Source organism: Vidua chalybeata, chromosome 3 (genome assembly GCF_026979565.1).
Source record: "Vidua chalybeata isolate OUT-0048 chromosome 3, bVidCha1 merged haplotype, whole genome shotgun sequence".
NCBI classification, from domain to species: domain Eukaryota; kingdom Metazoa; phylum Chordata; class Aves; order Passeriformes; family Viduidae; genus Vidua; species Vidua chalybeata.
In genome coordinates, this window is record NC_071532.1 from 30,009,207 (window position 1) to 30,032,202 (window position 22,996).

General features: G+C 42.7%; 2 long non-coding RNA genes across 2 annotated transcripts; one reads left to right on the plus strand and one right to left on the minus strand.

Annotated features, from left to right (window-relative positions):
• Positions 1 to 501: 501 nt before the first annotated feature.
• Positions 502 to 13,425, minus strand: LOC128785883 (uncharacterized). The gene is made up of 4 exons (XR_008430079.1): positions 13,343 to 13,425; positions 12,228 to 12,342; positions 4,146 to 4,254; positions 502 to 799 (listed from the first exon to the last, which is right to left on the minus strand). It is a non-coding gene; the product is annotated as an uncharacterized LOC128785883 (long non-coding RNA).
• Positions 774 to 2,124, plus strand: LOC128785884 (uncharacterized). The gene is made up of 3 exons (XR_008430080.1): positions 774 to 808; positions 1,369 to 1,524; positions 2,023 to 2,124. It is a non-coding gene; the product is annotated as an uncharacterized LOC128785884 (long non-coding RNA).
• Positions 13,426 to 22,996: the final 9,571 nt, after the last annotated feature.

A 22,996-nucleotide genomic window follows, 5' to 3' on the forward strand; every position in this document is an offset into this window, starting at 1 on the left:
ATACACAGAACACATTTCTCAGGTCAGGGACATCATAAAAGTCCAAGAGGTGTTGCTCTCTGACAAAATTTGGTGATGGTGCTCTACATCCTGCTGTGCCCTCTGGGGTGTTATCTCTGCATTTTCCCTGGGGTGTGAGTGCTTCAGTCTCTACTTTCTTTTCCCACATGAAGCTTTCAAATGCATGAATCCCACAGGTCTTAGCCAATAGCCTAAGGGGTGGGACAGCTGTTGTTTTCTGCCACCCACTGAATGTGGGAAAGCAGGAGGGTTTGACCAGGAGAGGTGGGTACTGGTTACTTGGTACCTGGGCAGCCTTAATGCATTTCAAACCTTGTCTTACCTCTTGTGCAGCTGGTACCAGTCCCAGGATGCTGTGGGAAACAGAACCTGCCTTTGCCCATCTTTCTGCTTCATCTGATGAAGCTAAAATGATTAACAGATCAACAATGAGATCCAGCACTAATCAGAGAGAAATCAAAACACCTTTTAGCCAAGTCCTTGACATGTCAGTACTCATTTTATTTTCAGATAGGGTGTTAACACCATGTCATGCAACATCCATAACTATTAATTAAGACAGTGAATATAAAAACACATCCAAATGACAACAGAAGTCCATATCATCAGCAGCTTATAGAACCAGGATCCAGATTTCATCATCCCAATGGCCGAATTCCTTCTCTCTGTTTCATTCCTGGTACAGCAAACGTGTCACAGAGCATGAAGCAACAGGTTTTTGTTGTATGTTCCATCACTGTCTTCACAATCCTCTCATCATGTCCTAAGAACAGGTGCACTGCAAAAAGTAATAATCTTTTTTTGGCTTTGGTATTTGCATGTCATAGATGGATGGGCAGGAGATTTGATCAGTGAACTAATCATGCTGTTCTGAGAATGTTACTATTAGCAGGCAGTCTTACCTGCCTCCTGGATAAATTTAATTGTGACATTTTGTTAATAAACCCAAAGCTGTCTTTCTCAGATTTCTGCAAGTTCCACAAATATGAGTGGCAAATTTGAGCATAACTCTGTAGTAGGAATTGCCTACTTGTATTAATTTTTTTAATGTAATACTACACGTAATACTAAAATTTGGTACTGAGAAGCTGTAATTAATTTAACTATATTTAATAAAAGTAGATTTAATACTGAATTTAATGTATATTTTCCATTATGGACATGGTTGCTCTTTGGGACAATGTTCTGTGGTCCTTATATACTGAATTTCTAGAGTAAGTGTGTTTTCATGAGAGACACAGAGAAAAGTACCTCCCTGGGTATCCTTATATTTTCTATCTTGGTATCAGTATTTTGTAAGTGAAGAGGACAGATTATTGAATAGATTTGTTTATCTACTTTTCTAAGTGTGCCCATCTGAACACATATTGAAGAGCTGGTGTGATTTTGGTACCCCTGAGAGGAAATAAAAAGGTGGAGGCTTTGAAGATGTTGGTACCATCACACATGAGGTCTGTCTAAAAATACTGCACAGATCACCTCTAGAAAACAGAAGGAAGTCAGGTAATTCACTCACTTCTGACAATTTTATGATTTTTCCATTGTGTTCCCTTGCTGCTAACAGGATTATTCACACAAGGAACACAATAGCAGTTTAGCCTTAAGCAGTTGGCCTCCACACTGATGCACAAGTGAGCATGTCAACTGGTGCTTGCTGTGATGCAGAAAGCAAACTAACCAAGAACTGGACTGTTATAAGTCATAGATAACTGAAATTTATTTTAATCATTTCTGTCACAGGAAACTATTTTCTAAATGTGATATGTCAAAACATCCCAAGAAGTGACATGTAATCCAAGGCACATGTTTTATTCTTGGTTACATTTGCAAATTGAATCTCAGTACTTTCAAGGCATTTTGAATTTAAAGTAATATTGTTAAATGCCTGTGTTCTTGATAGTTAACTAAAGCAGTGACACGGGAATATTCAATAAAGGACTTCAGTACAATAATTCATTTATTCACTGAATACCTTGTCTTAACAACTGACAACTTTTACAGATCTGATCCCTCTCCAGAGATTTAGTCATTCTCCAACACACAACAGCAAGAGATGAGGAGATGATAATAAAATGTATAGTACTTTTCATATTCAAATAAATATCCACCATAAAAAACAGGTGCTTTTCACCAGCTACATCACAAGACCTTTCAGTGTTTGCTCTCTGCTTTATTTCTTTAAAAGCCTATGACACTCAATGTCTTTACAATGTCAAGTCCTGGTAAAACTTTACAGGAAAACAAATCCCGTGCATTTCTTTCTAAACCTACAATGGTGTTTCTCACACTGATTCAGCCTGAATGTCCCTGTTATGCTAGGTTGTCTCAGCAATTTCCAGCATTTCATACTTCAAGGCAAAATATCTTGTTTGTAATTTTGTCAGTTTCTAAGGTCAGTATTTCTGCACTTGAAGAGTAGCTTAAATGTAAGGGGCAGTGCATCGGTTCCTCTGTTACTGTAACAATCCAGCAGGAAAATTCTTGATTCAAATGATGGACACAGAATATGAAATAGCTGCTATTTCTTAAACATATACATCCTCTATAAATTTGTGCTCTGCCCATGACATTTTTCCACTAAAGATAGACATATTTAGGAGAGAAATTTCCATGTGAATGGCAAGACATTTTGCAATCATTGTGTGAATGAAAAGAGGAAATTACCATCACCAGTTTTAGACTATTTTATTTATATCAAGAAGTAGATGTTTCTAGTGTTAATTAAACTCTGTTTAGATTATGAGAGCAGTGAGATCTTGTCCAAGATAAATTCATGGTTCATTTTATGTCATTTGTACCTGTAGTTTGGATTTAATAGACCAAAATGAAGATATGTATGGGGAAGGTATACGTGAGAAAAAAGTGCATGCAAAGCAGTGATGTGAATTGTGTGAAAGAAAGAAAAGCCAAAGAAGGAAAAATAATGGTCTGGCCAGATGTTGCAGAAGTTTCTACTCACCTGTGATAGAAAGAGGTGCTAGCAAAGCTGTTCCTTGTTGTGTTCTGCATTAATACAGGAATTCCACAAAATTTTATGTCTTGATCAACACGTGGGTTTGCACCTCCAAGAGTATAGATCTATGCCTAGCCATCACCTACATGATGCACTTCAACACAAATCATTTCTTGTGTTGCTGCTAACTATGAAATTTTGTTTACAAAGACAAGCATCACTTTAAAAGGTGATAAAGACGCAATGAACAGGAGCCAAACTTTTCAATTGCCAACACATTCTATAATGTACATAAAGTATACTTTAAAAACAGGAATGCCAGTTATGTTTGCAAGTGGCTTCAGATTAACAAGGGCAGATATAATCCAAAGTACTGCTTAAAGGTCAGTGAAAGGTTTAAAGGTTAAACCCTGCTCCTTTTTTTTTTTTCACTTCGGACTCCAAGGGTTTCAAAAACAAAGGTCATTTCCACTCTCAGCTACACTAGTGTGAATTTAATATTCACAAGTGCTTGGACTTAGTTGGATTGGTGTGGATTTACAGCAGAAGTACTTCCAGCTCTGGCCCTATATTGCTGCTTTGCTGCTTCACTGCTTCGATGAAAGAACAGGTTTTTTTCAGATGCTACTTTCACCTAAAAGAAAAATAGATGTAGCTATATCTATATCATCTAACTATCTCTGTGAAAATTTGTCCATGGATTTTTCAGAGCCGAGAAGCTACACAAAATACTCTGAATGCACTGTAGATGTTGAAAATACATATCATTGGGAAAGGTGAATTTTCATATTAAATACCCTTTTTTGAGGTTCTTTATCTAGAAGCAAGAATAACATACTTCCATCAGCAGTTCTACGGCATTTTCAAATGTGGTGAAAACGTAGGTATTATATTTTACTGTTTGTTAAGAATAAAATCATCATATCCTTAATTCTATAATAACTTATAGAATGAAGAAAAAGAAGAATGAAAAGAATGTCTTATCTCAAATGAGGTATGAAGTTTCCAATCAAGATAATCTGAGGAAATGTATAACAACTGTGATCCTAGAACAACATAATTGTTTTCTTTTCCACTTGTTTTTCTACTATTAGAAGTAATAAAACCATACCATTTAGCAAAATCTTTAAAAACCATCAGCCAATATACAAGAATATAGAAGAATATTTACATCTTTTCTTCCTGGAGAAATACTTCAAGTCTCTCCCTTTGTCTCCACACTTCCTCACATTCCCTGAAGACAGAAAATCTTCCAGGGCCTGGAAGATTCAGGGTCAGTCCTGAAACAAATTGCAAACATGATACACTTGAGCTCAGGGGCACTGCCTCCACCTGCTCTCTGCCAGCCACACCACCCACCAAAAGTCCATCCACAAATATTCTCTCCTGGCTGGGTCTGTAAGCAGTCACTGCTGGAGAAAGTTGCTTCAAGAAAATGTGGAGAGTTTAGTGATCAATATATAGAAAGTTTACAAACCACATTCTACAAATTCCCTTTGGACATCTTCCCACAATGTTAGCAACCTGAGAGGTAGCTGGGTCAACAGCAGCAAGGAGCCTCATAGGATCCATTAGCTCCCTCTTGGTCCTACAGGCTCTTTGCACTTCCCTGTTCTCCTCCTGTGCCCTCAAGATCATTCTTCCTCTGCTATCTCCATTTTATATCCCACTTCTGTGCTGTCTCTTCAAGTGTCTTCTCAGAATCTCCTCTGCTCCCAAAGCTCCAAATCTCCTGTTCTCATTCTTTCCATGCTATCCTGCCACTTGCCCATGCCTGCACAATACCACTCCATGGGCAGCGCTCACCCCAAGGTTCCCTGCTTGGTTTCTAAGCCAGATAGCATTATGGATAAGCTTTTTATCAAGTAATGTTTTTTAAGCCTTTTTTTTTCCTCTTTTGAAGATCTCTGAAGGAACTAGACTAGATTTAAGTCATCATCTCATGCAGAAGGAAAGATGAAATGTTGCATGAGAGACAAAAAAGAGAAATGGCAGCCTTTTTATAATACATCCAAAAATACAGTACAGTTTTGGGAATCGCAGCTGGTTTTATGACCCATCTGACAACTCATGGCTTGAAAATCTGCAAGATGTTTCCTTCCCTTGATCACATACCTGTAAAAGCACTACCAGCAAGTATTGCCAATGTGACCTTGTGGGGTATTTTTTTCCCTTTTCAGTCATTGTAAACAGTCATACAAATGAATTCAATTGCTTGGATATGGATAGAAAATAGATACACAAGAACGACAATTTGGGCAATGTATACTAATTTCAAAAGTCAAGAAAATATTGACAGAAAACACTTCTGCATTTTCCACTGGAATTACTGAATATATTTGATTAAACATATAAACTTCACTTTGGTATTCAAGTTCACCAAGCATGTTTGGAATAACAATTATTCTATTAACATACTGACATGATCTAGTCAAACAAAATTAAACATGTTTTGGGGTAATAAGATGTAAAGCCTTATTTAAGAATTGCTGCTTTTTTAAAACAATGGAGAGACAGCGATATCTGCAGAATCAAAACAATATTCCCACAAAAACTGCAAATTAAAATCATTAACCTCAGCCTTGACATAAGCATCTTTTTCCTCAGGGGCATGGACCAGCTGTTCTCAAAGAGAAATTTTAGTTTCAGAAAGCTCCCAGGAAAAATAAACAAAATACAATGGTGTACTATTCATAATATATAACAAGTTGTCTCTAATTCTGTACCTAATCAGTGTAAGGCCAGAAGAAAAAATGAAATTGCTTTAAAAATTCTTATCATCTTAGAGATTTAGGGAAGCATCTGAAAAAGTTTAAGGCATCACATTCACAAAGCCATGGCATTGGCTTAACAACCTGTACAGGCTCAGGTGCACCATCTTATGCCAGATTTTCCAAACTGTGAAATTCTAATAATATTTCTTACCTTGTTCAGAGCAGCTGAAAGACTTTAGTTAGAATAATACTTGATATTCTTTGTCCTCTTGTCTACTCTGGTGCAATAGGGCCTGGCTTTTAAGCATTTTACTGTGACATCTTTGTTATCTGTTACCGCAAAGTTTTTGATGGTGCCATATATATGTACATGATGCTTTGTAAACAGCAAGGTTCAAAACTGCTGAACTTGTGCACCCAAGCATTAACCTACATGCAAGAATAATCTAGTTAATGAAAAGATGACCAGGGAAAGCTAAGTCTGTCTGTAAACTCAGGATGGGAGAGGTAGCATGGGCTGTGGCTGGCACTAAGAAGACCTAAAACTGCCACTGACCCATTGCATGATTCTGAGGAAGCCATTTCACCTTTCTGTTGTGCTTTTCTTCTCAGCCTTCATCTCTCCAACCTGCCAGCCCTTCACAGCAAGATCTGTCTCTTATGATATATCTCACAGCAGGAGCTCAGCTGGGGCTTCCAAATTAGAGCTGATTGGGAATTTTGCAATGAAATGAATTTTCATTAGAAAGTGCAGCTCAGTTTCAGCACAGTTCTGCAGTGCGGTTGTGGGGATGCTCACCCAATATATGGGGAAGCAAATTCAGATAATGACTCTGAAGAATGCTTTGTTATAGGAAGTAGATCACCTCCAGGAGGAACTGTGGAGTGCATCTTGCCCAAGGATAACTATCAGGCTGTGGGTGAATTGACAGTCCCCTGCAGTTAGAGAGACAGCAGGTCAGGAATTTGAACCCAAGTATGCATGGGGAGATCACATGTTCTTTTGGTGGGAGCTGTGTTTGTTTGTTTGTTTGTTTGTTTGTTTGTTTGTTTTGTACCAAAACCAAGCCTTCTAAAAGCACTTATGTTTGCTGCAATAAAGCACTGGAACATCAGTGGAATACTGGGAAGTTTCATAGGTAGATTTAGTCAGCCTAACTTGGTTCTGCTTTGAACCTGCCTGCTGTTAACAGTGAGATCAGATGTATTTTAACTTGTAAAATACTTACAGTCTAAAGGAGACGAACAACTTCAGAATAAATAATGATCAAATATCGGAGGAGCCTTAATGACAAAAAGAATTTATTTTTTAAATAATTCCAAAGAGAACTAGGAAGGCCTTTTGGTAATTAGAGAAAAAACCAAACTGTCCCCAGCATGAGGAAGGAGACCGCAGCAGGTAGGCGTGGGCAAAGGGAATAGCCAGATCAGTAATTCAAAGGCAATAGTAAAAAAAAAAAATCAGTGAAGAAAACAGGACATTAAAGAACAGAATTAGGGGGAAAGTGATATGGGTCTCTAGTAAGTTTTGATATGCCCTAACAAGAGAAGGGAAATAACCAAGAACTTGCAGAAGCAATATCACTACATCTTTTAGAACATTTCCTTAGTAGCTTCTGAGTATTAATTCTGGTGAAACACACCAAAGAGAGAAACACTTGAGAAATACTGGTTTTTACAAAAAACATTCCGCTGTTACGAAGCTGATCTCCACTATGCACCAGTATAAGCTGCTACCTGCATAGAACATTGCAGCATTACCAAAATGGCAGTGCTGAAGGGAAGATGTCTTTTCTCCATTTTCTAGCCCCACTTCAGCTCCTCTTATTGTCTGCTGACATAAAATACCCTGTGTGTGTAATCCAGAGAGCAGCTGAGTCATGTTCAATTCACATGGGCACTTTCAGCTGAGTATGACTGCATTACCCATGTGGCATCTCCAAAGAATATGCAAAATGTCATTTGCTGAAATGGCAACTCTGTAAACGTGTCTCCAGGGGGCATTATGTACAAAAGTTAACAATATTGGGAGGACTGTATCACTTAGGCTACAGATTTTTACTGGGTCATGCACTGTTCTGTCTTCAGCTTCTGTCTACCAAACGCCAATTCTGTGTGCACAGCTGTAGAGCTGGGATGAGGATTCAGGCTCCAGGGTAGCTGCAGTCAGGACACAGTCTGCTGCATGGTGCTGGCATTGCCACTGTGCTCACTTCCAGGAGAATTAAGCCTTAAACATAAACTCACTTTGAGAGTTTCCATTCCCTAATTGTTCACTTTAGACTCAGCCAGAACAAATCATTTTTCCAGCCTGCAGAACAATATTTCAGGAGAATACAGGGAGAAACAAGACCAACCCTGGAGGTAAGCTCAATGATAATATTGCATCAATAGTACAGATTACTAACAAACTTCTTGATTAGGCCCCTTCATGACAAAGACAGTAACTCTTCCAGTGCAGGGTGATGACCTAGGTTACTTCCTCAGCAACAAACAAAAAAAAAACTTTTAAAAGATATTGCTAAAAATACTCAACAAATCCCAGCATTTTTTCGGGGAAAAATGTTTGCCCATGAACTTTCTGCTACATAAATTCAGATTAAAATGAGAAAAATTTGAGAAAAACAAGCACTGACCTGTGAGTGAGAGTTAAAAAAACATATAGATTAATTCAGAGATGCAGTCCTGTGAAAATATCTAGGGTAATAAATGTTTACAGAAGAAAGTTCTGTGGATTTTCAGGCAGGGGAATAGCAATGGTTACCTCCTGCTGAAATATCATAGCCGCAATGAAGTGGCAAAGACGACAAGTGACATGTCAGAGACACATAAATCTATCCTTACAGGACTGACAACTTGGTCTGATTGCTCTCCAAAGATAACTTTATAACTTACTGAAGTGTGTCTTAAGGATGCCCTGGAGCAGCACTAACCTGTGTACCTTTCTTGTGGGTAACTTTTTATAAGCTATAGCTTTAGTTAATAGCTTATGCAATTTTTCATTTGACCTACGGGTGTCCCATGTGGGTGGGATTTTCAAAAACACTCAGGCCCAAATCCACAAAGGGATTTACACAGAAATGATTTCACCCATAATATGTATTAGGGAGCAGAGCAGAAACTTGGCCTCAATTTAGCCTGTAATCTAGCAAGGATACAGGAGGGGGTCTGCAACACCCTAAATGTTCACCAGGAAATCTACCCATGCTTATAGGTGTGAAATTGCTCCGGACTGTGGTCGTACGTTAGCTCTGCTCCTACTACAATTGAGTAAAACTAGGCAGCAGGCAAGTGCTTTTGGAAAGGCCAGTATGAATATTTTCTTTTCCTTACTGTAACTTCAGTGCTTTCTGAAACACCTTTTAGAAAGAAGTACTTGAATTTTATTGTCAGGTAGACCACTTCAGTAGGAAAAATGTGTGGGGTTTTTATTTCAGTGTTTTGTTTTTCAAGTGAAATATTGAACACACACAAGAATAAAAAGGATTATAAAAAGGACAATAATACAATATCCAGTTTGGTCACAGTGATGTTGGCTGTGCTTAATCTGAAACTGTTGATAGTCTCTGCGTGCATCTTGAGATCTTTGAGTACATCCTCCCTTTAAATGCTGGCAAAGAGCAGGAGTGGTATCTTCATATATATCAAACACTAGGAGAAATTTTGTCCTCCATGGGAAACAAGCCACAAGCAGCAGTGTGTCTTAAGAATAAGCCCTTAGGGAAGCTGCTTTATTTTCTTTTTTCCACCATCTTTGCACAAAGCCAAACCATCCCCCGTGGCATTTGGACACACAGAAGACAGTTGCATTTGAAAGTCCATAAGCAGTCAAACTAAACAAATAGATGTGAAAAGCTGAATCCCTTGCAATGCCATGCTGAAAAAATAGGAGCCAAGCTGTCAATTTCTGCATGAAGGCACAATGCTGGTCTGCTTCCTCCAACCCAGAGAGTTTTCAGTGAATGTCTCTGAAGAAGTGCAAAGAGCAGGTTGATGTGGCCTCATGCCTGTGGAGCAGGCAGAGGTGTTTCTGAAGGATGGTGCAGCCCCAGAACATTGCAAGCTAAACTCTCAGAGCCATGTTCAGACCCCAGTCAGTGGCAGAATTCATACTCCTCTGGGTAGAGAGAAAGTGCCTTTGAAGCAGTAGAAAACCCCAAGGCTCTTTAGAACTTCTGGGATGCTTGACCATAGTGGTAGCAGAACATACTCATATGGCTTTCAGGAGGACAGGTAGTAAATGCAGTAAACTGAGCTCAGGGTAATCTGAGGGCTGCAGAGTGAACTGGAGAAAAGCCTTTGTTTGTCCTCTAGAAGCAGTGTTAGGGGAAAGCCTATAAACTTTAGAATTTCTAGATGCAAGCACAGAGCTTCTGCTGGCTTCCAGGGGAGTGTCAACTGCAGATAATTAGCCAAGGGCTTAAAAGCATAATAGGGCTTCATTTCAAGGCTTTCATTTCATTTTCATTTTTAAGTTTATTTTTCACCCCTTCAGGACAAGCAAAGTATGGTTACTGTTAGCTATTTCAGTAGTATGGCCTAAGAATATAATAAACACTGCTGGACAAGGCAGTATTTTCTCTTAGACCAACTGTTTTAACTAGGGGGAAAAAAAGTTTTCAGACACAAGTCCTCCTTTGTATACAAAAACCTTACTCCAGATGTTGCTTTCAGCTATTCTACTAGAAGATGTTTCTTTCCCTTAAACTTTCCTTGGAAACAAAGCGAGGTCTAAACTCCTAAAGCAAAATACTGGGTGACATAAAGTACTGTGTCTACACAGTAAATAAGCACTGAAAATGTTCGTTGGGAAAGCTGATGGACTCATGACACTTCCTAAGACTGACATGATTTTAAAGTTAGTCAGACAAGAGATTTTTTTCCCACTGAGCATATTTTGTAGGCATAGGGATTTAAAGTCACATCCTTGCAGGAAGTCATCACGGATTATGTGAACACTTAAGTCCTAAGAGTGAAATATGGACCCTCTGGAACTGGTACAGATATAAGAGGGCACAGGTCTCGTAATAGCATGATTGCAATAAGGTGGAAGTTGATGTAGGGAATGGGAGAAGAGGAAGGTAGGTTTTACTCTAAAGCACTTCCACCCTGGCTTCTTTTCAAAAGACAAGTATTTTATGCTGCATGTCACGTCAATATTTACAACCTCTTGTCCTCCCTGATTAAAAAAATACCAGTTAAATGCAAGTAATAGAAAAATCACTTTAAAATAATTTCAGCTACTTCCTACTTCATGGCATGATCTAAAGAGGTGCTGTTGTCCCTCAACGCCAAAAATGCCCTCTTTGTCAGATAAATTGCACCATTCACTATTTGCTGCAAAACAAATGTTCTTGTTGGTTCTGGCATTTCGTTTCTTTTGTGCTTTCTAGCTCTTCAATGAGAGGAAATCTGAGCATGATGCTTTATGATCATAGAACAGGGAAGTAGGTTTATTTTTAAAGAAAATAACTAAGGACCTAAGATGTTTCTTCTAAGTATTCATTGCAAAGGCAGGGAAAACTAAGGAAAAGCAACACCCAAGTACCATCTGCAGTCAGATTTAGGGTGAATGTTCTCAAAAACTGTTCTGTCTCACAGTAACATATTCTGGACTTGAGCATTTTGTCCAAAAAGTTGATCAAGAACTGCTGAAAAATGAACAGAAAACCTTAAGCAGGATAGTCTTCTAGATCCCTGAGCCCAGGGCAGGTACATTGCATTTCTGAGGCTGCTTTAAAATGTAAGTCAGCCTCTCTTGGCCTATTTTGGTACCTAAACTAAAAGAGAGTAGTAACACTAAGTCCTCTCACCTGTTTATTTCCAGATAATGTTCATTTTCACAGGTGCCACCAGAGACTCTTTCTTAAAGCATTTCATTACTTTGGCCAGCCTGGAGGGTTTCCCTTGGCACCCCCAGATGTAGGAGCAGTATGAATATATCCAGTGCTACAGTGATAAGCAAATTCTTTGAAATAACCAAGATCTCAGCATGTGTGCATATTCATACATAAGCAGTGAGGTACATCCAGCATTAGCCTGCACAGAGCACATCAGGTAACACAGCACAAGTGCAGAAAGCAAGTATAAATGAGCCTTGATCAAACAGTTTCTACTTCATTTATTTTTGCCCTGCTCTGACTGCTGTAACTTATAATTAGTCTCTGCCGTCTGTGCTGTGGTACCAAAGAATCGTGGATTAGGGAGAAACTCTAGAATTTCTCCGTAACTTGACAAGTTATAACCTGAAAAGCTACACTTAGTCCATTAAAGATTTTTCACAGTGACATTTTAGTGCAGCTAGGGAAATATGCCACTGTGCCATTTATCATGTTCAGGCCATGGACAGTGGAACGGAGGTTGCTATGAAGAACAAAATAAAATAGATTACACGTATAGAAGTGAGGTGAAGACTACTGATAAATATACACTACTGAATGCCAGCAAATGTCACTTGAGAAGCCATTTGTAGCTACCAGAACAGCCCTGCAAACCAGCAAAAGTAGCAAAATCAGGCAAAACAAGTTGGGTGTACTCACTTCCACATGAATAAGCAATAAACCTCTCTGAAGTTACACCAGAAAGTTGTTAAACTTGATAGATGAATCTTTTCCAAACTCTTCTGTCCCATACTGTATGTGGCTACAAAGGACTCTGGATGGTTTAAAGTGAGAAAGAGAAAGCATTGCTGAGAATGTAACAATTGAAGCATTTTCGTTCAAACATTTGTATTCTGCTTTGTATTAAAGGGACAGTATGAACAGAGAAGTGATTCATCAGACCACTTTTTCTTCCATAGGGCTGCTCTTTTTTTTTTTTGTCTGAACTTCACTGTCAGAACTATTGCATTACTACCCTTTCTCCTTTAAATACATTTGCCACTCTAGCAACAGGACTTAGAGTTAAATCAGTTTGGGTTTGGTAGGCAGAAACATTGCAAATTAAAGCTTTTCTGATGAAAAACTTCTAACAGTAGCTATCTAGCATGCCATCTAAGTGTAAGTGAAAGACCTGCAAGACATCTGTCTTTGCAGCAGCATCTGAGTTGTAGATCTATGGATCAGCTCCATTTTGGGTTCTAGATATGCTGACCTAGAAAAAGCCCTCCTAGTGAAAGTTACAATACTTGGGAGACAATATAAAGATTCCTTCAGGCTTATTTGAATCTGTGCTGTCTGCAGCCTCTTGAACCACTGCTCTTCATTGATAATAAACTGAAGATCTTTGACTCAAAAAAAAATCTCCCAGGAAAAAATAGGAGTTCTTAAAACTTCAGAAACTCTGTCTGCTTTTATATTTAATTTTCCATGAGATTCTTCCTCCCAAATTCTAGTTTATCTTAGCAAAATCAAAGACAGCCTGCATCATTTTGATTTCATGAGACTGTTATCCCCAGACATCACACTCATGCAAATTTCAGATCAGTTTTGTTTTCATTAGTGAAAAGCAGCAATGTGGATCACATAAATGGGGTCACACAGAAACTCCTTTATTCAAAATATTTCATACATGCTAAGATATGCTGTTTGTAGAACTATTTCAGTCAAACTTCTCACCATATGTTCATGTAAAAGCTATAAACAACTAGCCCTACAATGGCATCTTAAATCCAAGGAGTTTAAATCTTTGAAGAGAACAAATTTCTTGTACTTACAAATCCTGTAGATGGAGTATGGGCAAACCTTCCTTTCTTGGGCAGGATGTTTGTACAATGAATTTTCTTTGCACTAGTCTTCACTCTATTCTTGCAAAATCAAAATAAGTGATCCTTATTAGTCAAACCAAACACTTTATTAAATTAAGTGTAAAGCCTGGTTTAGAAATTAACAATGAAAATTGGAAAACAAATATTAAACAAATGGGTTGAACTTTCCTGAACTGCTCTCCACCTCTCTCCCCCCGATTCTTTGAAAACTGAAGTAATCTTTGAGGCAAAACAAGCATTTGACAACATCTGTCATACAGACATTCCCTGGATGTTGTGCTGCTTCTTTGGTCTTGTTTTGAATCTCTGTCAATTTGAATGCACGCAACAGTCTCTAGGAGTGATGCTCACTCACAAGCTGAGAAGGCAAGGACTGTGTGGGATGCAACAAAAGAGAAAAGATCTATCAGTTTGTTACCTCATCATGAAAAGCTTCTCTTTTTACCAAAAGAATACAGTTTGGTGAAAAGCACAAGAAGGCTTATTTATCATTTATAGTTGAAATTGAATATGTTACATAATAATATGGCTAACTTTTTTTCATAAATTCTGAGGGGTAGTGTATTTGCACACACTTGTCTTCAAAAGAGACAAAAATACAATTTCTTAAAGGGTATTTGAGAAGTAGAAATGCTTGGCCTAGAGACTTTAAATAAATTCTTGAACAAATAGGCAGCACATGAATAAATATGCTGATTGTGCGACAAGCGCTGAAAAGAAACTTCTGGTTAGCAGCCTGCTTAACCTCATGAATGGTTTAGTCCTTCCTTCCTCCATCCTAAGCATGAAAGCTGCTATCCACACCCCAGGCTTGATCTAAACTACTGAATGTGATAGAGAAGTGCCTAGTGATGCTGGATCAGGCCTGGCAGCCTCCAGGCTTGACCCTGTAGGCCTGAATCAGCCCAAAACCAACCTGTGCTTCCCCATGGCCAGAAGTCCTTCCAATGCAGATGTTAAGGTACGTGCAAAATATTTGAATTGCTTGATCAGACAGCCCTGGCCCTTTGAAAAAAGTAGAAAATTTTGCTGAATAAAACAATACAGGTTTTGCTTTGGTACAGATGGTAATAATGAAGAATCACAGTTTCTGTTATCAAGCTTTTTGATACATTTGTCTGAGTAAAAGGAACATTCTAAAGGGCAGGGAAAGAAGATTGTAAGTTTTTGCCCTTTTTTATTTTAGTGGCTAAACATTGTAATGCTAGCTAAACACAAATTCTTGTCTGTTAATAGGTTCCTCTAGTTTGTAATAAATAGGAATGCTAATGACTAAAATTTGGTATTTGGTATGCATTAGCTTTTGTAAGTCTTTTCTTTACAGGCTTCATTGACATTCAATATGACAAGCTTCCTTTGAAACATATTTATAAAATAACTACAGTATAATTAAACCAACAAAGCCATCTTTTAAGTAAGCTTAATAGCTCAGTTTTTCACTCTGTAAATTTTTTATTTTAAGGAGGAAAAGTAGTTATACTCAATTCTACTCTATATTTCATTTTGCATATAATATTTTCTTTCCATTTGCAATCTGTGCATATCTAATTCTTGACAACTGTGATTATTAATAAATGTGCATTAAAAACATGCTTCAGAGATTCTTCCACAAGAATATTTTTTGTTAATGAGAACTAAAACATAACTTGACAAAGACAATATAGGTAATATATATGTGTATATATACATATTTCAATAGCTAATGGTGGTGTAGTTAATACAGAAAAATTAATTAATAGATGTGGCAGGTAATACTCGAAGTGGATGCTATTTGATAAATGTAACTAAAAATATTTTAATTATATGAAAGCAATAGGTAAATAAAAGCAATTATATTTAATTTAGCTTTCAGCTTGTGAGCATTTTCTGTAAGCTTTAATAGAGGAGATAGCCTGTGCAGAAGGCTAATGGTATAGCCACTGCTAACATTACTCATTACGGTTTCTAAGCAGTACTTATTCTGAGGTATTTCTCTGGAAGACTAAGTGTTCTTCATAAGGGTACTTGGAGCCTGATAAGTCTAATTCATAATAACATCTACCTCATTCAGAAGATTAAAGTTTACAGAGTCTTCAGCAGTTTGAAAATCTTTATAGTATTTAGAACCACGATCATGTTTACTTAAGGACAAGGTAAAAAGTGATAACTTGCATTATCATAAGTAAAGTAGAACCTCATAACTGTTTCTTAAACACTGTCCTCTACAGGCACAATAATATTGAGACCCCATTTACGGTATGATGAATAAAAACAGTTGACATCATTGTTATAACCTTTATTTAAAACTGTTACCAAGGTTACTAATTACCATCACTGTGTGCAACAGGTCCCTCTGAAGCAGTGTCTTTACAGATGAACTGCAATGTGTAGGGCTATAATAAAAGGCATAAGGGATTATGCACAGGCAAAAATGCTGAAAATCGCACAAACACATCTACATTATATGGTGCATCACTTTGCAAACCTCCACTTTCGATGCTGAAGTACACAATGCGGCTTTTTGTTTAATTCGAGCATTTAGAGATGTTAACGGTGCCCTGAAGTGGCTTCACAAATGTCAGGGAGCAGAGGAGGTACGGGCTACAGTGACCAACAAAACCTGCTGCTTCTGGAAAATGTTCTCACCTCTTCTGCACACTTCGCGGAGCACCTGGTGTACACGGGGAAATCCGCCTGCATTGTGTTAAGCAGGACTGCAGGGAGAGAACATAGAGCTGGCGGGGGCACGGCCCGCAGCCCCGGGCCCGCACCGCCTCCAGAGGGGGGAACTCGCCCAGGGTGACAGGGTGGCTAAAGGGAAAGCGGGGCGGCAGGTGACGTCCCGCTCGCCCACCGGCCACCACCCCGCTAAGTCACACCACCCTGCCTTCAACTTAATGACACAAATCCGGGCTCTTAAAGTCTTTGCGACTGATCGTACTCGCTCATTTATAAATAATGATCTCCATATAGATGCATAACAACAACATACCAGAAGTGTTTGGGGAGAAATCCGATTAAAGTCTATAGCTTTTTTCCCCTCTCTCCCGGAGCAAAAGTCTTGCCACAGGTCAGCTGCCGCGGCCGGCCCAAACTGCGGGGTTAAAGGGAAGAAAAGGCTCCAGACGGGCCGCTTCCCCCCGGGCTGCGGGAGGGGGCTGCCCCGGCCCGCTCGCCCTGACGCCCCTTCGCTCGCCCGGCCACGGACGGAGGGAGGAAAGGAGGCTCGGCCGGGCATTTTGGGGGGAGGGAGCCGCCGGCCTGGCTCGAGCGTGAACTCTGCTCCCGGGCCCGATTTCCCCCCGGCGCCAGCATCCCAGGGCGGGGGCTTGAGGCCGCCCCGCTCCGCCTGGACCGGCCCGGCCAGGGGTGGCGGTGACGCAGGACCGCGCTTTCCTTTCCTCTTTCGGGCGATTTAGGGGAACTAGAAAAACAAACATCGGGCCGTTTCATGAAACGGTGGAGAAAACTCCGAAGGGAATGAGAGCGGGGCACATCCTTTTAGAGGAAGGACAAGGGTTCTCTGAGGAGGGAAAACAAAAGATGACAGTGGTGGCTGTAACCCCACCATGAACCAGGGACCTTCTGGCCATGCTCGGAGAGCTAACCTCCCCGGACTTCCCATTACCTCTCCATGACACTTCACTAATGCTCACACAATGGCCAACTGAGCAGTTTAAGTAAAGATATTTTAACCTGAACTAAACACTGTCTCCAGACAATAGGATGCAAAGCAACATCTGGTACCACACATAAACAATGCTGTGCAACAGCATATGCTCGACGTCTGGAAGTTTATGTCAGCGCTAAGCATTCGAGGAGGCTGTCGCTGCTCGGCATGAAATCTTAATAAATAGCTGTTTACTGTGCTTCCGAGATGAGCATCTAGGATCCTTCCTCTCAGGGCGTCCTCTTCAGGTTGAGATTGCCCGGTAAGACACCTTCAGACCCCATCCGCGCCTCTTCCCTCCCGCCCTAGAAGCAGACCAGCTGTGAGAAATGCCGCGGGGAGAGCCCGTAGACCGACCTAGGGACAGCACCGGGCTACCCTTTCCCCGCTGTGGCTCCGGCTCGGCCGCCGGCGCCGGTGGAAGCGGCGGACGCTGAATAGCCAACTTCAGGGAAGCGCTTCTTTAAAGAGGAGGCTCTAGGCTAATGAAACAACGGGAGGTGACTATTGCAAACAGCTGTTCCTCATACATATTTCATTATACAATCAGATAATGCGTCTTACCACCTTCTCAGTTATTCACAGATAAACATTTTCAAGACGTTTTGACATCTGTCTTAGGGCCTGCTATTAATTTAGTAATCACTATGGTTAAAAATGTATGGGGATTGCACCTCACAATAACTCGGATTTTTCTTACGGAAAAACTATTGTAAGAGCTCGCCCTAAGCAGCTCATCAGGTCAAAGAGAGCCCCGAGACAGAGGGAGCACAAGATCTTTGCCCTGCAGCCCTCGGGCTGCCGCTCCGGGGGGGGCTGGGCCGGCCTCTCGCACCATCCCTGCGTGTCCGGGGCCGTGCAGCGCCGGGCCCCTCCCGGCTCCCTCCGGAGCTCCCGGGGAGAAGAGATGGGCGGAAGAGGCCGAGGGGGGAAAGAGACGGCACCTTTCCTCGCAGGCAAGCCATAAAAACACACAGAAAAGTCGCGTCTGCCTCTTCCGTCGGCTCTGGGCACAAGCGCTGCCGCCTCACTCGGCGGGCGAAGGGCGGTCGCGGCTGCCTCGGGCCGGTCCGGAAGGGGACACCTGCCCCGCCGGGAGAGTGCTCCACCAGCTCTCCAGCCAGCGTGCCTTCCGGCCGGGGACAGCGCCATGGCAGCTCCCGTGGCTTCGTTCCCCTCGGAACAAAGCCCGCGGGTCCCCGGCCGGGCAGCGAGATGCGCTCCTCCTTCCTGAGCGTCGGTAAACTTTTGACAGCAAGTTTGTTTCACTGTTGCTGAGCTGGTTGTAAACCCGCGAGAAACTCTAGAAAGTCGCATCATCTTAAAACTGCCTCTTTTGTCTCTTCCTGGACAATTATCCGTTTTCTCAAAATGAAGCGCACACCACCCCCAAAACGCAGTTGTACGCGCACAGTAACAGATGTTACACATGAGCATTAAAGGGCAAGTTAAACTAGCAAACGGGAGAATCAAATCTCGACAACTATTTCAGACATTTTATTTATTAAATAAAGCCACTCAGCGCCTTTCCTCCCTCCCCTTCCCCAGGTTACCTCTTTTTAACCTCAAAATCCACACACAATCGGCGCCTTTCATGACCCTCCCCCCCTTCCCTCCCATGCCCAGGTAAGTAGATGGAAACGCTTGCGTACTTCCCCGTCCTGCTACACAAGATCTTGATCACAACTAGTTTCTAAAGCTGCAGTCTCGACAGCGATAAGGGAAACAGTTTTTGCAGAGGGAGCAGGACCCACGCGTGAGCCAGCACAACGAGGGAGAAATTATATTTTTAGCCTGGCCAGACTCCTTTCCCCGTCCCGCGGGGACACGGCCACCGCCGCTGCCCGCCAGTTCCACCAGTTCCCAAAGTGCTGGCCGTCCCCGATCGGCGCATCCCGGCGGGTACCCGGCTGCGGGAGGGTTTGCTCTAAAGCCTCAGCCCGAGTCCCGGCCGTGAATTTCATTTTAATCGCACTGCCAAGTGAAGTGCCGGCACCCAGGATGGCCGGCAGCACAAAGGCCTTTCTGCCTCGCAGGTGGCGAAAGGCAGAGAAGGATTTGGGAACAGCCAGAAGACAGGATGCTCTGTGAAAAGGAAATGAGAACTCTTAGTGCTACCTTCAAAGTGTTGCTCACATTTGAAGACCTTGCCTTCTCTTGAATGTTCTGTAAACAGCGAAAGGGTTAGTGGTGAGCTCTGAGCCTCTGGTTCAGATCCACCTGGAACCCATGATTTTAAAAGGCAGAAATAGGGGAAATCGGGCTGTGAATGTGCGGAGGAAAGACCTTTCTACTTCAGCAGCATTCATTATATTTTAATGTGAAGTGTCAAAAGCCCGCTGGAATCTCTACGCCAGCCGCTCTTGAATTGGTCCTGCACTCGCTCAGAGCCGGTCTGTGCCGACCTGGCTCTTGACTTCAGCTCTCTAAGTCCTCGTATAGTTTCAACACTGTACTTGCAACTTTGCCCCCGCAGAGCCGTCCTGTTCCCCGTCCCTACCGCAGCCTCAAGACGTCCTTCGCCCTATTGATATGTGCTACAGCCAAACAGGGCAAAAAGACGAGAATTGTATTCGACAGATGCTGCTCACTCGTGAATAACAGGTTCAGCGCATACGGTATCTCTCGCCATTATCCTGTAAGTTAATATCGAGTAGCAATAGCTGTCTAAATATCAAAATCTATTTATAGGGGATGCAGAGCTATGACCTCTCCATCTGACCTTCAGGAACTGCAGGCTGGAAAACAGGGCACATGAAGAAAGGGAGTGGGGGGAAGGATAAGCCCAGGATTACAATGGAGATTCGTGCGTGGCGGAGCTGGGCTGGGCTGCCTTTGTTCCAAAATCCTGAGAGGACTTGAATCTTTAGGACGGCATCGGCCCTGCGGCCCAGGGGAGGAGCGGCTCTGTCCGGCTTCTCTGTGTCCCTGCCGCGATTGTGGTGCTGCTTCCTCCACTTCTGCACAGCTACAGAAGTTGTTGTCGTCGAGTTTTGGGTGGGGTTGGTTAGTTTTTTCACAATTACAAACAAAGCAGAGTTAAAGACAAAAGAGCGCCCTTGACTAAGGAGCAGGTCTCTGTGAGAAGCGAGGGAGCAGAGAGCTCAGTAAAGTGCACACCCACAGCTTAGGAAATAATTTTGCACCGAGGGAAAGAGGTGTTGGGGGTATTTTCTCATTTTGAGCCTCATAGCCTTCCCAGCACAAACAGGGTGTGCGCGGAGGGAGCAAGGCTTAGGGAGTTTTCCCAGTCCCTCCCCGGCAAGCAGCAGGATGGGGGAAGCTGGGCACTCTCGGGCACTGCCCGGGGGTGCCTGGGGCCTCGGGCAAGGCGAGTGTCGGGGCCTTGGGCAGGGCCCCCGTGACACCCCGTGCTCTCGGGGATTGCCCCCCTCCCGCACCCCCTTTTCCAGCGGGCGGGAAGGAGGAGGATGCTCCGTAGGGTCCCAGAGCAGGCATCAGTGTTACAAAGTGCATCCCCTCGAGGGTAGTTGGAAAAGGGGTGATAGCAGGGGGGGCTAAGAAGAAAAGAATAATCCCAAAGTACTTTTTTTTTTTTTTTTTTTTTTTTTTTTTTTTTTTTATGGAGCCATCGAGTGCTCGCCCAGTCTGAATTAACAACTGTGGAGAACTAGACTAACTGCGCACCCGCCCACCCCCCGCCCCAGCCCCGGCTCCCGGCGGTAATATGGCGCCTGCGAGAGAGAGAAGCACTTTTCTCGGTGCTTAGCAGTTGAAATGTGCTCCCTGAAGGTCACACCAGGCGACGCGCCCGTTGGCTGCCGCGCAGGGCCGGGGTGACGGCCGGGCCGGGCCGGCGGCAGCGCCCGCAGCCCCCGACCGCTGTCCCGCCGGGGACAACAGAGCGGCTCGGGCAGATTCCCTACAGCTAAATATGCCTGGCTAGGCTTTTTCTTCCCCTTTATCTTTCTGTGTCTACAGGGGAATAGTACCCCATCTTCCCTCGCTATCTTATTAGGGAAAAAAAATCAAAAACTCCAACCAAAACACCCAACAACCGACCACCTAAACCAGCCCGGTGCTCCGAGGGAGTTATTCCTTGTCTCTGGAAATTAAAAGGCTCAAATTCCTACATGACCATGTTGAGACACGGGAGCACTGTTCGCATCTACTTTAAAGCGCCAGTCCGAGTTGGTTTGGAGGTCGGAGCTACTGTTCTTCAGTAAGAGAAGTGTAGTTCAGGAGGCAAACTCGGTCCCCGGGGGGTGTGCAGGCTCTCTTGCCGCCGTCTAAGTGCACCTACCAAGGGAAAAGAGAGGCAGGGCTGCTCACCGAGCTGCTTAAATGTTATCCTCTTTCTGCTGCAGGGGGCTAAGCAAGGAGCAAGCTTCTCTAGCTTTCCGAATAAAATTAAAAAGGTGATTTTAAAAATTGTTATTCTTGGCATTTGCGTCCCACTTGAGAAAAGTGTCTGGGAAAAAGAAAGGATCTCCCAAACTCTTCCCAACATACTTAGTAATAATCTCCTTTTAAATCTTGGGTCTTGCTACCACATTATTCTCCGTGATATTGCATTCCAAAGAAAATAGACTGGGTATTAGAAGAGGAATCCCCTCTTCCTAATGAATATTTACCCTGAGGTCATTACATCCGTAATGGTCCTTGCTAACTTACCTTGCTCCCCTCTTTCTCTGCTAGAGACTGGGATTTCAATCACAATGCCCTCGATTTTAAAGTGCCGTGTACCATTTAATGGCGGGGTGCAGGAGAGGTTAGAATATTATTGACTTCATGCAATATATAAGATGGATGCATTTAAGACTTTTAACTTTTTGTTGCAATGACATGCTGTATTTTTATGAGGTACCTATTATGCAGACAGAACCATTGTGCTGTAGCTGCCTCACAGTTGCTGGATCGTTTCTATCAGATGAAAGATTTTGAATAGTTTTCTTTCAACAATGCATCCTTTTGGTCTTGATACAAAGAACGTAGGCATGGTATACACTTAAACAGCTCTGTCACAGAGCAAGATTAAATAGAGTATATATCGAACCCTGTCTGCAGTATAATATGTACAGGGACAGAATGGAGCTCCCTCCGCCGCTGAAGGAGCACATTAAGGTCTGATGTCCTGGGAGCATCTTCCAGGTTTCCCTTATCTCTGATATTTCGTTAAGCTGTTAAAAATCTTTACAGACGGGCTTTAAAAACGGCTGTTTCTCGCAGAAAGACCGAATCTGATGACAGAGTCTTTTTACAAAACCTACTGCTGGTGCTCCAGTAAAGGGACAAGTTGCGCTCTATCCAGTCCCCCATCTCGGCCCCCGCGCCTGTCCCGGCCAGACGGCTTTTTCCTGCCCTGCCGCAGAGGCGCAAGAGGGGCACCGGTTCAGCACAGCCCCTGGCGTGCGCTTGCCCACCCCCGTCCCCACCCGCGGCTGCAGCCCCGGGCCGGGATGCGGGAAGGCGGTGCCCGCGGCCGCCGGTGCCAGGCGTGGGGGGTTGGGGGTGCAGCCCGGGGAGGCTCCGCGCCCGCGGCGACCCCCCTCCGGTGCTCACTCGAGCGACTTGACCAAAGTGCACGTGCTGAGCCCAACTTCCCTCTACCCAGCTTTGTGCTCTCCGCTGATTGAGTCCCCATATTAAGCTCGAGATCCTTTCTAAGCAACTGCTAAGAAGTCAAGAGCATCCTTGCTTGCTTTCTCTCCGTGGCCTTTCATGCCCTCAATTTGTTATTCTACTGACACTTTTCTTAAAGTTAGCGCCTAGCATTGAAACATTAGCAACAAAAGCCCCGGAAAATCTCTCCCTCCTCACCACTAAATCCTCTAATGGGTCTGTGCGTGTCGAATTTTTATTTGATTTCCAATAATCTCTAGCACTTCAATATTAAGCCTACCCCAGCCCAGTACCTCACCTATGGGATATTTTTCAGTGTTGCTTTGGAAAGTAGAGACGCTCAGATTTCCTTCCACGTGCACCCACTAATT